The sequence below is a fragment of the Centruroides vittatus genome, unplaced genomic scaffold, assembly GCF_030686945.1.
Source record: "Centruroides vittatus isolate TY-2023 unplaced genomic scaffold, ASM3068694v2 contig_717, whole genome shotgun sequence".
NCBI classification, from domain to species: Eukaryota; Metazoa; Arthropoda; class Arachnida; order Scorpiones; family Buthidae; genus Centruroides; species Centruroides vittatus.
Window position 1 is genome coordinate 2943395 of NW_027122456.1, and position 12955 is coordinate 2956349.

At 35.6% G+C, this 12955-nt stretch overlaps 1 protein-coding gene across 1 annotated transcript in view; it reads right to left on the minus strand.

The window, feature by feature from the left end:
• Positions 1-12955, minus strand: part of LOC136980687 (dynein axonemal heavy chain 2-like) — a 647596-nt gene that overhangs the window by 358997 nt on the left and 275644 nt on the right. Inside the window, exon 2 of the mRNA XM_067276853.1 lies at positions 3792-3983. The gene's annotated coding sequence lies outside the window, so the exon portion shown is untranslated. The remainder of the gene's footprint in view (positions 1-3791; positions 3984-12955) is intronic.

The window sequence follows — 12955 nt, forward strand, 5'->3', positions numbered from 1 at the left end:
CACAATCTGTTCACCTTGAAGATGGCCAGATTCAGGTTGGTTTAAAGGGCCTTCACCCATTCATTGGACACACAGGATAGAAAGAAAACCTAAAAGAAAGAGAGCTCCTTATGATCACCTGGTATGCCATTCAGCATAGCTACTCCCCACATATTATTCAAGGTCTTATTCATTGTCTTTCCAACACCACTTCTGCCCCACAAATAAAACACTCCCAGGATACAAAGTATAGGACTGTCACTTACAACAAGAAGCTAGCCACCCTACAAAGAAATATCCAGGAGAAATAACTTTCAATTAGCTTTCCATAGAAGTCCCTGAATTTCCTCCCTCCCTCACAATGCTAAAGACCAACCAGACATCTATACTATCCCCATCATCAATCATAGGTCTTAGACTTAGACTTGTATTTTATTAAAACATACCATGTACAGTACATTCTGGGTGCCGCATAAACATAACCCAGTTACAGAGCAAATTACAAAACGAGGAGTTGATACAAATGTAAAAGGAGCAATATGTAAAAAGGGGATACAAAGAAAAGGCATATACATAAATGAACAGAAGAAAGATGCGATATATAACAAAGTGGAATGTTATGGCATAGTAATCAGATACAATGAAAAGTTCCACGGCAAAAGTATAGGTCTAGTCGCTCTTAGAATACATAGACGCTATAACTCGCCCTTTAAATACCTGCCTCAAAGAGCATCAGAAAAGATCATGAAAAGATTGGCCAACATGGCATTGGTTATCTATGCCTCTGACCCAGACATCGAAGTGGAATTCCACAAAACAGGCCTCTTACATAACCATAACTCTTCCAGGCAACCCTTCCTCAAGCATCTGGAGCAGGTGGAAATATATAAGGTCACCCACAATAACACAGCTGTAAACTTTTGTGATGTTGACACCTTTCTCATAGTGTGGAAGTCTTTCTATGAAATATAAATCTCCCATCTTATGTGAGGCTCTGGAAGTGGACCAGAACCCCATAAATAAATTAATTCTGTTTTCTTGTATATAGAAAAAAATTTTTTATAAAACTACTAAAAAAGGAAGGGCAGAAATTTCATGTCCATAAAAGGACACGTTTGAAGGAAACTGTTAGAAAAAGTGTACTTCTCATATTATAACAATAGAAGAAAGTAAGTCCTACGATCAACCATCTTCGAATGGGATCAAATTGACAGACGATTTTGACTCCTCCCATGATATAGGTTCTGATCTCGTTACATTTTGTAACAAACAACAACCAATTGGAAAGTGAAGATGAGTAGAAACAACCAATCAAAGTGGTAGGTAATCAAAGGGACATGAATAAGTTATAAAAACCAGAATTTGAAGGAAACAGAGAGCTCCTTGACTTGTTTTTACTATTGTGAACATCCTACGAAAAGAAAAAAAAAAGGAATTTTTGACATCACCATCCTTACTTTGCACTCGTTATCCTTTGCTCCAACTGCTGATCACCGACTGACAACACTCTGGGGCCATCGACTTTTATGAGAACCAGGAGACAAAAACCGTACACAGTTGGAAGCTTATATAGTTCTAAGCAACTTTGTACAATAAACCAGGTTAATTGTTTGTAACTAGAAAGTTGTCTGTGTCAACATTCCCACAAACGAATCAGCACTGCTCAGACATCCTGCGGATTGGTGACTTCACACTTATGTCATACATCACTTCCCCCTGCACACATGTTCAGCAATCCCCTGTTTGTCTCAGCATTTGTTTGCCTGATGATGCAGTTCAACATGGGCGAAAACATTTGTATTTATTATAAAAATTGCTGGTGTATAGGTTTTGTTTGTTTGTTTGTTTTTAATTTTTAGTTTGAGACTTCTATTTAGGCTTTTATTTGTTAATACATGAGATATTCAGAAGAAGGCTAATTTTGCTTTGCACATTCAACTTTTGATTTCAAAATTGTACAGTACCATTATCTTCAGTAATCCAGAGTAATCTTTCCAAGATATTTGAAATTCTTCATTCCTATCAACTCTTTGGACCACAAAGTGATTTGTAAATCAATCTCAGCATTTGTCTCCCTAGAAATCCTCTATACTTTTGTTTTCTTACCATTTATTTTCATATAGTATTTTTCTATGCCAATTTTATTCATACTGTTGAGTATATTCTGCAGCTTTCTTTGTGTCATTCAATAAAACTGTACCATCAGTAATCTCTGTACACAAAGCTAGAACTAATTCAAAATCGTAGGCACAAAAAACCTTTCACACTCTATTTCTAGCAGACAAATTAATGAGCACAAACGTTTTCGGCCGTTTTAAAAGGCCTTCTTCAGGTGCACTGAGGACGGTTGGAAAGTCGGATAGCTATCTGACTTTCCAACCGTCCTCAGTGCACCTGAAGAAGGCCTTTTAAAACGGCCGAAAACGTTTGTGCTCATTAATTTGTCTGCTAGAAATAGAGTGTGAAAGGTTTTTTGTGCCTACGATTTTGTACCATCAGTATATCTTATGTTACTAATTAGACATTCATTAATTTTTATTTCATCTTCCACATCCTCAAGTGCCTCTCTCATCATCTATTTGCTGGATAGATTAAATAGTAATGGTGACAGACCACATCCTTGTCTTACTCCTTTTGTCACTAGAATCCAATTGGATTCCTCCTCCCTTTATCCTGATTATTGTTCTTTGAATTTCATATATTTGGTCAATAATATTTATTAACTCTCTATCTATTCCTATGATGCCTAATATTTTAAATAACACCTTTTGGTTGACATTATCAAATGCCTTTTCGTAGTTGACAAAGCATAGATATGTTTTTATTCTTTTCAATCATACTTCTAGTTCTGAATTGTTCAGGCTATATTTTGGCTAACTATTAATAAATTATAAAAAATAATTTGATCTAATGTTAGACAATTAAACTATCGGCCCTAAGCAGAACTCAAACCTGCAACTCCTGCTTACCATGCAGACATATTGCCAGTTACACTATCTGGACCTTTGATTCGATCTCCTCTTCCAGTATATACAGTAGACAGTCGTTAATCCAAATCAATTGGGGACAGGGGTTGTTCGGATTAGTGATTTGTTCGGATAACCAATTATGTACAAAAAAATATATTAACTGTCCAATGTTCAAATTTTTCTCCGTTGCGTGTCGTTCCGTGTTGAATATTTCTCCATTGCGTGTCACTTTGTGTTGAATTTTCGTCAATTTTAAGCCTAACGAAAATTTTTATAATAATAGTCGAGGCTATTGTATCGTTAAAAATTATTTCTTTGTTTTGTACAAACAAAATAAATATATTGAAGAATATAAAAACATGAAAATTATACTTTAGAAGTAAATCTAGTATCAAAAACGTTCGATTCAGCACGACACAGTCTGACTGAAAATCGTTCGAATAACCGGTGATTCGGATTACCGGGGTTCAGATTAACGACTCTCTACTGTATAAGTTTAAGATATAACCATCGTCGGTTAATACGGTGCCGACTGGGGATGCATTTGCACCCTCGTCCAGAAACATCCACTCAAGGCACTCAGTTGCAGTTCGAGCCCCACTTCGAGCCAATTCTTTTCTTCCAGTTTAATCTAAATTAAACTATCTTTTACTAATATTGATAATTGGAATAATTTTTGAATTCAATTTAATAATTATAAAATGTAATTAAAAAATTATAACAATTCCACATCAGACAAGATTTTATCATATGAGTATTAATATTTACATAATAAATGTTTACAAATAAGAATTTAAGTAAAACAATACTTTTTAATTTCAAAATAAATCAACAACAACTTACTTTTCTAAATAAACAGGTAATTTTAACAGTATCATTATTATATTGAGGACTATTAATCCAAATTATTCTAATAAGATTGAAAATATGTTGTAACTGTTCAGGTATTTCTGGCAAAGATGAATTAGCTATTTCTTCACATGGTTCTTTCAGAAGTGATAGATATCTTAAATTATTAAATGCTTCATTTGATCTCGTCTAGAAAATTATTAGTAGTATTTAAAAATTATAATTTTTTCTATTTAAAAATATTCAAATTAGTTTCTAATTTATGTATTTCACTAATCATAAATTTATAATTAAAAATGTGAAAATATTTAATTTTTAAATATTGTTATATATTTAGAAACTCATTAATAATTAATGAGTTTAAAAATAATTTTATATATAAGATTTAATGAAATGTCATATATTATACTATCACATATATAACATTAACATTAGTTCAAAAAATAACATTAGGTGCAAAACTCAATGTTCTATAGAAATGTTGTAATTGAGCAATCCAAGTGGAAGTTGGTAAACATAACTTATTCTGCCTGCACTAAGGATACATAAAGTTAAAAATAGGTTACACTCACAGTTGTGATTAATGGTACCATAACTCAAAATTTTGAATGGAAGCACTGAAACTTATTATTACCAGCATGAAAATAATTTTTAAAAAAATCATATGGCATTAGAACAGTTTTTCTAGACCTAAAAATGATGGCATTACAGTGCATTAAAATTGGTAAAGTAACTTATGTAGCTTCTATTCATTCCATGTTATTCAATAATGGCACTAATAATCTTGATATAATCTTTTGTATGGTAATACACTTATGGATTGAATCACGAGCAGATCTAGGTTTTTCAGGGTCTAGGGCTTACTGAAGTCCAATGGGGCCCCATTTTATGTTAGATTACGAATCTTTAAATTGGGGTTTAAAATTCATTTTTAATAACATCAAAATAAAATTTATTTATTTATAAACTGTTAATGAAAAATTATTAAAAATTTATGATAATAATTCAATTTTTGTGAGTGTTACTTTTTATTGAAATAAATAACTTTACACGTGGACTTCACAAGTAAACGACATGGCTGACTTGCATGCGGATTGTTTACATTAAAAAAAAAAAGTTAACTCTGTTGCTTCGCGACAGAGGGAGCCTTGTCATATTTTTTCTTTTTATTACAACACTTCCTCCAAAAGAAAAAATAAGACTTGCTTAATGATTACATGGTTACAATCTTCGTAAACCAATCTTTTCTCTTAGCAGTTCAAATCGGACACGTTCAAGCGGCTTCGTCAGCAGATCGGCCAATTGGTTCTTTCCGTCGATGTGCTCCAATTTGAGTTCACCATTTAAAAATCTTTCACGTACATAAAAGTGTCGAACCTCGATATGTTTGGACCGTTGATGAAATTCCGGATTCTTTGCTAGCTTTATAGCACTTGCGTTGTCAATATATAGCGTTGGAGGCTGCTCTGGCATTTCAATCAATTCAGACAATAAACGTTGTAGCCAGATTAATTCTTTTGCTCCTTCACTTGCTGAGATAATCTCTGCTTCAGTTGTGGAAGTTGCCACTACTTTTTGTAATTGGCTAGTCCATGATATAGCTCCATTCGAGAATTTCGCGATAATTCCAGTTGTTGAACGTCTTGTCTTCTTGTCACCAGCGAAATCTGAATCACTGTAGACTTTCAGTTCTTCTTCTTTATTATAAATGATGCCCCAGTTCATAGTACCTTTCAAGTACCGAAATACACGCTTTACCTGATTCCAATTTTGAATAGTTGGTTTCTCTGTAGCTCGAGCAGCTTTATTCACTGCAAAGGCGATATCTGGACGAGACGCAGTTGCAAGATACATGAGACAGCCCACTGCCTCGCGATAGGGTATATCAGATGACACTGCCTCGTCGAGATCACTTTCTTCACAGCCAACAGGGGTTGAGACTGCATTTGATTCAGCCATTTGGAATCTTTCTAATATTCTTTTTGTGTAATTTTCTTGACTTACTGTAATTGATCCATCTTCATATTGTTTTATTTTCATCCCAAGAAAATTGTCGAGAGACCCTGTCGTCATATTAAATTCTTGTTGCAGAGCTTTCAAAAAATCAGCGATATCTTTCTTGTCACTGCCGACAATGAGACCATCATCTACATAAATTGCGATATACAGTTGCCTTTTATTCTGGTTTCGATAAAAAAGACAAGGATCTGCAGTACTGTTTTGAAAACTTGCTTTCTTCATAAATTCGATAAATCGTTTATTCCAGCAACGTGGTGCCTGCTTCAGCCCATACAGACTTTTTTTCAGGAGACATACTCGACCGGTACCATCATCGAAACCCTCTGGTTGTTCCAAATACACTTTCTCTTCAAGTATGCCATTGAGGAAAGCTGTCTTTACGTCAAACTGTTCCAATTGCATACTCTTTGCAGCTGCTACTGCTAACAAGGTTCGAATAGTGTCATAACGTGCGACAGGACTAAATGTTTCCTCGTAGTCAATTCCTGGTTTTTGGGCATAACCTTTTGCAACCAACCGAGCTTTGAAGCGAGTGCTTCCATCACTTTTAGTTTTCTTGCGCAGAACCCAACGATTCTTCACAACCTGTGCATCTTTCGGACGTTCGACTAACCTCCATGTGTCGTTTTCTTTTAGAGATTCCATTTCTTCATGAATGGCATGCATCCATAGTTCTCTCTCGTTCGATTGCAATACTTCAGAAAATGAGTTTGGGTCTTTGTATTCCCCAGCAACAACTCCTGCCATCATTAAAAATTCATTGCTTTCCATCCAGGATGGTTTACCTCGCTGTCTCTTGCTTCTCCAGTTTTCTTTGTCAGAAGTTTCATTATTTTGCTTCGATAAAAGTTCCGTTGATTCCTCTCTTTTATCACATTCACTTTGATTTTTGCTTCCTCCGGAAGAAGACGCCGTGACGAATTCTTCAGTTTTGATTTGATTTTCTCCGTTTCGGCATGTGACCTCCTCCGGTTCTTTCACCTCAGACAACGGAGTGCACCGACCCGATGTCGGCTGCTGCTCTCGAGGAAAGTCAAATTCCACAGTATCACTTTGCCGATTGCAGACGACTTCTGGTTTGAATTTCACATCGTGACTCATAATCACTTTTCTTTGAGAAGGAATCCAGACTCGAAATCCATCCTTATCGTTAACATACCCAACCAACTGTCCGAAAATAGCTTTATTGTCAAACTTCGATCGAAAATTCTTGTTTACATGTACGTAGCATCCAGTGCCGAAGATTCTCAGATGATCAAGTCTTCCTACTTGTCTACCATACCATAATTCATAAGGAGCTTTGTTCTGAACTGAAGATTTTCCAGTACGATTCAAAAGATATACGGCAGTGTTGCATGCTTCTGCCCACAATCCTTTCGGTAATTTGCTTGGATTCAACATAGAACGTGCTGTTTCCACAATGGTACGATTTTTGCGTTCAGCTGCACCATTTTGCTCAGGTGTATAAGGTGGAGGAATCCATTGTTCTATCCCTCTGTTTGCGAGCAATTCAGCAACTCTTTTGTTGACAAACTCCGTACCTCCATCACATCTGAATTGTTTGACAACATGTCCATTTGTTCTAGCTTCATTTAAAAATTGCTCAAGCACATCACATACTTCGCTTTTCTGTTTCAAAAAGAAAATTCGTCGAAACTTGCTGAAGTCATCCTTGAAACATACGTAGTAACGTGCTCCTCCTAAAGATTCGGTGGACATTGGTCCGTTCACATCTGCATGGATCAATTCGCCAGTAACTGTTGGACGATTCATTCTTTGCTTAAATCGTAGTCTATGCATTTTTCCCAAAGCACATCCATCACAGAATTCTTCTTTGCAACCTTCCACGTTGATGTTCATTTGCTTCAAAACATCTTTTACATGCTGTTTATTTTGATGACCAAACCTTTCATGGTACACCTGTAGAGTATCAGACGCTGTCACAAAATTCACCCGAATGTTTTCATATGGTTTTACAACGCGTATATCGAGCATGTACAGACCATTTTTCATGTAACCCGTCATGACAGTGTTCTTATTAATTTCGTCTCGAATTTTAACACTTCTGTCATCGATTACTATCCTGTAGCCGTTCGATGCTGCTGCTCTGACAGAAAACAAGTGGACACTTGCATCAGGGACGTACAAAACATTTTTCATTTCAGCATTATACCAGATATTGTTTCGTCGAACTTGAATCCTTATTGTTCCTTGGCCATGTGCATACATACTCATATTTTGCTTTCCAAGTGAGATTACTTCAGGAACAACAAATTCTCTATATGAGACGAAGTATTGTTTGTTTGGGGTAATATGCTTGGTTGCGCCACTATCACAATACCATTTATTTGCATCAATGTAGTTTCCAACCGACGCGCCCATGACATGTGAAATGAATACATTGACACTTCGTTGCTTATTACTCCCGACACCTGTCTTTTTCTGCGGACAATCTGCTGCCCAATGACCCAATTGTTTGCACTTGTTACATGGAAATTTTTGTTTTGCCCGTTCCACTGACATTTTTGTTTTTCCAGAATTCTGCTTCTTTTTATACTCGCCAGAAGCGACAAACGCATTTGTTTCGGTTGTGCCTTGATCACGCAGTTCAATCGTGCACAGTTTTTCAATGAGTAAATTCAAACTTTGATTTTTTGACGGAATCGTGTCCCAAAGGTCTTTGAAATTATCATAGTCTTTTCCCAATGTAGATAAAATTCGGCCGTTTAATATTCTTTCAGACAAAGTATTTTCTTCGTGTTTCGTTAATTCGTCGTTTAAATCAACAAATAACTTTTGCAATTTGGCAACATGCGTGCTAATGTCCTCCTTCTCATCCCGTTTAACTCGAAAGAAGGCTTCAATTAACATGTTCAAACGTTGCGTACTGCTGCGCTCAAATCGCGCACGTAATTTATCCCAAATTTCTTTCGCATCGTTGCACGTCAACACAAGCTCAGCAACTGGCTTACTTAGCGTACTTGCAATTAAACTTGCCGCCCTCGCGTCGTCTTTCTGCCACTCAGCGTATGTTGCCTTTTGTTCATTCGTCAGCTCTGTTGGTAACTCAACGCGTACACGTTTTCCGTTAATAATATCTTCTAATCCATATGAACGCAACACCATAGAAACGTGCCATTTCCATTTTGCCCAATCTTCAGGCCCTTCGAGCTTATCTACGTTTACCTTGTAATCCCCACTGGCAGCCATTTTCCTTCTATTCGTTCTCGTTCGCACGTATTCGACCAAGTATAACTTCAGAGGCGCTCCACAATGATCTCTTTCATTCAAAATTGTACTTTTCTTATTTTCACGTGAACTGGACGTGGACTGGGCCCATAACCTGTTACTTTTTATTGAAATAAATAACTTTACACGTGGACTTCACGAGTAAACGACATGGCTGACTTGCATGCGGATTGTTTACATTAAAAAAAAAAGTTAACTCTGTTGCTTCGCGACAGAGGGAGCCTTGTCATATTTTTTCTTTTTATTACAACAGTGAGCCCTTAATACTTAGGAACCCTTAACACTTGGGGGCCCAAAGCTTAAGCCCTATTAGTCCCTATGTAGATCAGCCCCTGGATTGAATACAACAGTTCATGCATTTATATTAGTATCTTGTGAGATGGCTTGGTCTGCTATAACTTCCACAGACATTAATTTCTGTCCAATAGTGTAGTTAATTTATTTTTGTTTAGTTTTGTAGCACTGTAAGTATGCCACAACAGCTGTGAAACCTAGATTTTTCAATAATCTGTAGAAGTTCTGAAAAATCTCGATAAAATAATTTAATTTAGCAATAATTATCAATACTAACAAATATATGATGATAAATTATTTTAACATACTTTTAAACATTTTAATTTATTAAGACATTCATCTAAAACCAATTATACAGTATGTTCTATGAAAATTTTTATAAGAGTTTGCAAAAAGAAATATTTTTAATAAAGATTCTATAACTTCAAAGAAGTTAAAAAAAATGTTGTGTTAATGAAAATTATATTTTATATAACAAAATATAGAATTTAGACAGCAGCAACACTGTAGATTTTAATCAGGAGAAAAATAAACTATGAGTACAATTAAGCAAGTGTTTCTAAAAATATCTGTGCAAAATGAATATTACCACTACAAATATTAAAGTAAAATTTAAGGTACTTTTGGGTTAATATATACAGCAATGGGTAAGATTCAAGCTCTAAATGAGGAGTTTCACACCTGAGAATTGTTGACCCTTCACTCTGAAAATCAGTATCAGTCTACCGCCTATTCTATATGCACCTCAGTGCTCACTATTGCTTGCGTCTCAGTGCCTGGGTGGAGGTGAGCCCCACAACCCCCTAAAATTATATAACATCAAGTACTCCATGAACAGTCAAGTGGGCTATTCAAAGCCAGCAGTCGCATGGGCTAAATTGTTAAACTTGATAGTTCCTCACAATCGTCTTCTGGCATCCTGTTAACCAAAAAGAACAAAATTTAATAAACGTTCAATGAAAAAACTAAAATTCAGGCCACTAGTGAAATTTAAAATTTTAGCAACTGATTCTTCTTCACAAGACTGTTCTTGAACAAAAATAAAAGCAAAATACTATTTTATTTTCTGATTTCTTTAACTAACTTCTCTTAACAAATCAAAATTTGAACACCAATGGCATCCTGGTTTCTTATTGTCAACAAACATATAATAATCTTATCCTGAAATTCTTCAAACTGTCTCATGCTTCGCAATCAAGAACAACAGTTACCAGAATTCATTCTGATTAAACAGAATTAAATTTGGAGACTGCATAGATGTTCACCTGGAATATAATATACTTTCTAATCCTTCTGATACACCGGGATGATAAATCAATGCTATCTCCAACCTATTAACCAGAGTAAAATTTGTTCTAAAATTCGCTAATGTTTTCGTCACTCCTTCCGGGCACTTCCTCAGGCATTCGATAAAAGACCGTTGCAAGCTGTATATTGACCTTCAAACCTCTCTTTTGAAGGTGTTTGATTACCTAATTCCCTAAGCGCATGCGTTTCTCCGTACTATAAATCTTCAACCCATATAATCGCTTGACTATCTAACGGTAAAAATCAAAGACAATAAATACAATTACATGTTACCTTCCATTAAGAATTGCCACGCTTTAGAAAGGGACATTTCTTCCTTAAAGTTAATGGTCTTATCTTCACACTGCGCTTTAAAAATTTCCATGGCCTTTAAAATTTTAAGGTGATCTTGATGAGGGGTGGTAAGAATGATACCGCGCCCTATCAAACTTTGCTGTGATGTCAGAGTCTGTCGCGTAAGTCGACAGGGCTGTTGTGAACCTACTTCGTATTATGTCTGCTTTACGTTCCTTTAATCGTACTTCCAAGGATCTTTTTGTTGTACCCACATACACCATTTCCCTATTAAGTCTTCCATCCATAATAGGGACTTTGTATACATCCGGTGACCTATTAGGGTTCAGACAAGGAACAGGAAAGATCGTCCAAACCCCAATAGGTTACCGAGCATATACAAAGTCCCTATTATGGATGGAAGACTTAATAGGGAAATGGTGTATGTGGGTGCAACAAAAAGATCCTTGAAAGTACGATTAAAGGAACGTAAAGCAGACATAATACGGAGTAGGTTCACAACAGCCCTGTCGACTTACGCAACAGACCCTGACATCACAGTGAAGTTTGATAGGGCGTGTATCATTCTTACCACCCCTCATCAAGACCACCTTAAAATTTTAAAAGCCATGGAAATTTTTAAAGCGCAGTGCGAAGATAAAACCATCAATTTAGAAAAGAAAATATATTTCTTACTAGACTATACAATACATGAGTCCATTTCTATCCGTCCCTTCACATGCTTTCTTAGAGGCATTAACAAGTCTATAGTCATGTATTGTACTCATGTTCCGCCGTAGGCTTGTTAATGCCTCTAAGAAAGGGTGTGAAGGGACAGATAGAAATGGACTCATGTATTGTATAGTCTAGTAAGAAATATATTTTCTTTTCTAAATATGAAATCGTCCCGGCAATTTTTAATGTAATAATTTTATTTTTAAAGAATTGTGTTTGCTACCGCTAGAGGAATTTTAACTTTTTTACATTTGTTGGCAGACAGTAGCCTCAAATAAAAGGACGGTTCCGCCATAGACTTGTTAATGCCTCTAAGAAAGCGTGTGAAGGGACAGATAGAAATGGACTCATGTATTGTATAGTCTAGTAAGAAATATATTTTCATTTCTAAATATGAAATCATCCCGACAATTTTTAATGTAATAAGACCATCAACTTTAAGGAAGAAATGTCCCTTTCTAAAGCGTGGCAATTCTTAATGGAAGATAACATGTAATTATATTTATTGTCTCCGATTTTTACCGTTAGAAAGTCAAGAGGTTATACGGGTTGAAAATTTATAGTACAGAGAAACGCATGTGCTTAGGGAATTAGGTAATCGAACACCTTCGAAAGGGAGGTTTGAAGGTCAATATACAGCTTGCAACGGTCTTTTGTCGAATGCCTAAGGAAGTGCCCGGAAGGGGCGAGGAAAATGTTAGCGAATTTTAGAACAAATTTTACTCTGGTTAATAGGTTGGAGATAGCATTGATTATTCACCTGGATTTTTGTTTAACTATAAAATTTCACTTTCTTTCCAAAAAACCATACAGAACTTATTGTTGCTTCATTTTTTGATTAACTAGAGTAACTTTAATTATAAGTATTGTATTGAGCTGAAAATGTTTTATGAGAAATGCAAATCGCCAACTTTATACCTTTCAATTTTGGATGGCACTTGCTAAAAGTTTTGTATATGCTTTTGTATTTGTGCCTCAATCCCAACTCGCTGCTTCCTTCTAATCTCATCAAAGAAAACTGAGGAGGAGTCAATGATCAAATCTACCAGAAATCAAGGCCACTTGTACGGCCCCGAGTTTTACTTTGCCAAATCAACTTTCACGTTATTACTTTTCTCTCACATTTGGACAAAACATGTGATTAGTTCTTTGTCAGCAAGATAATTTCTTTCAAATGTTAATCTTTTTATCATTTGCAATTTTTTTTTGGAATGATTAAGCATACTATTAAAGAAAATAATTAATACCAGCTGACTAAACTGAGCGAAATTTTCAGTACA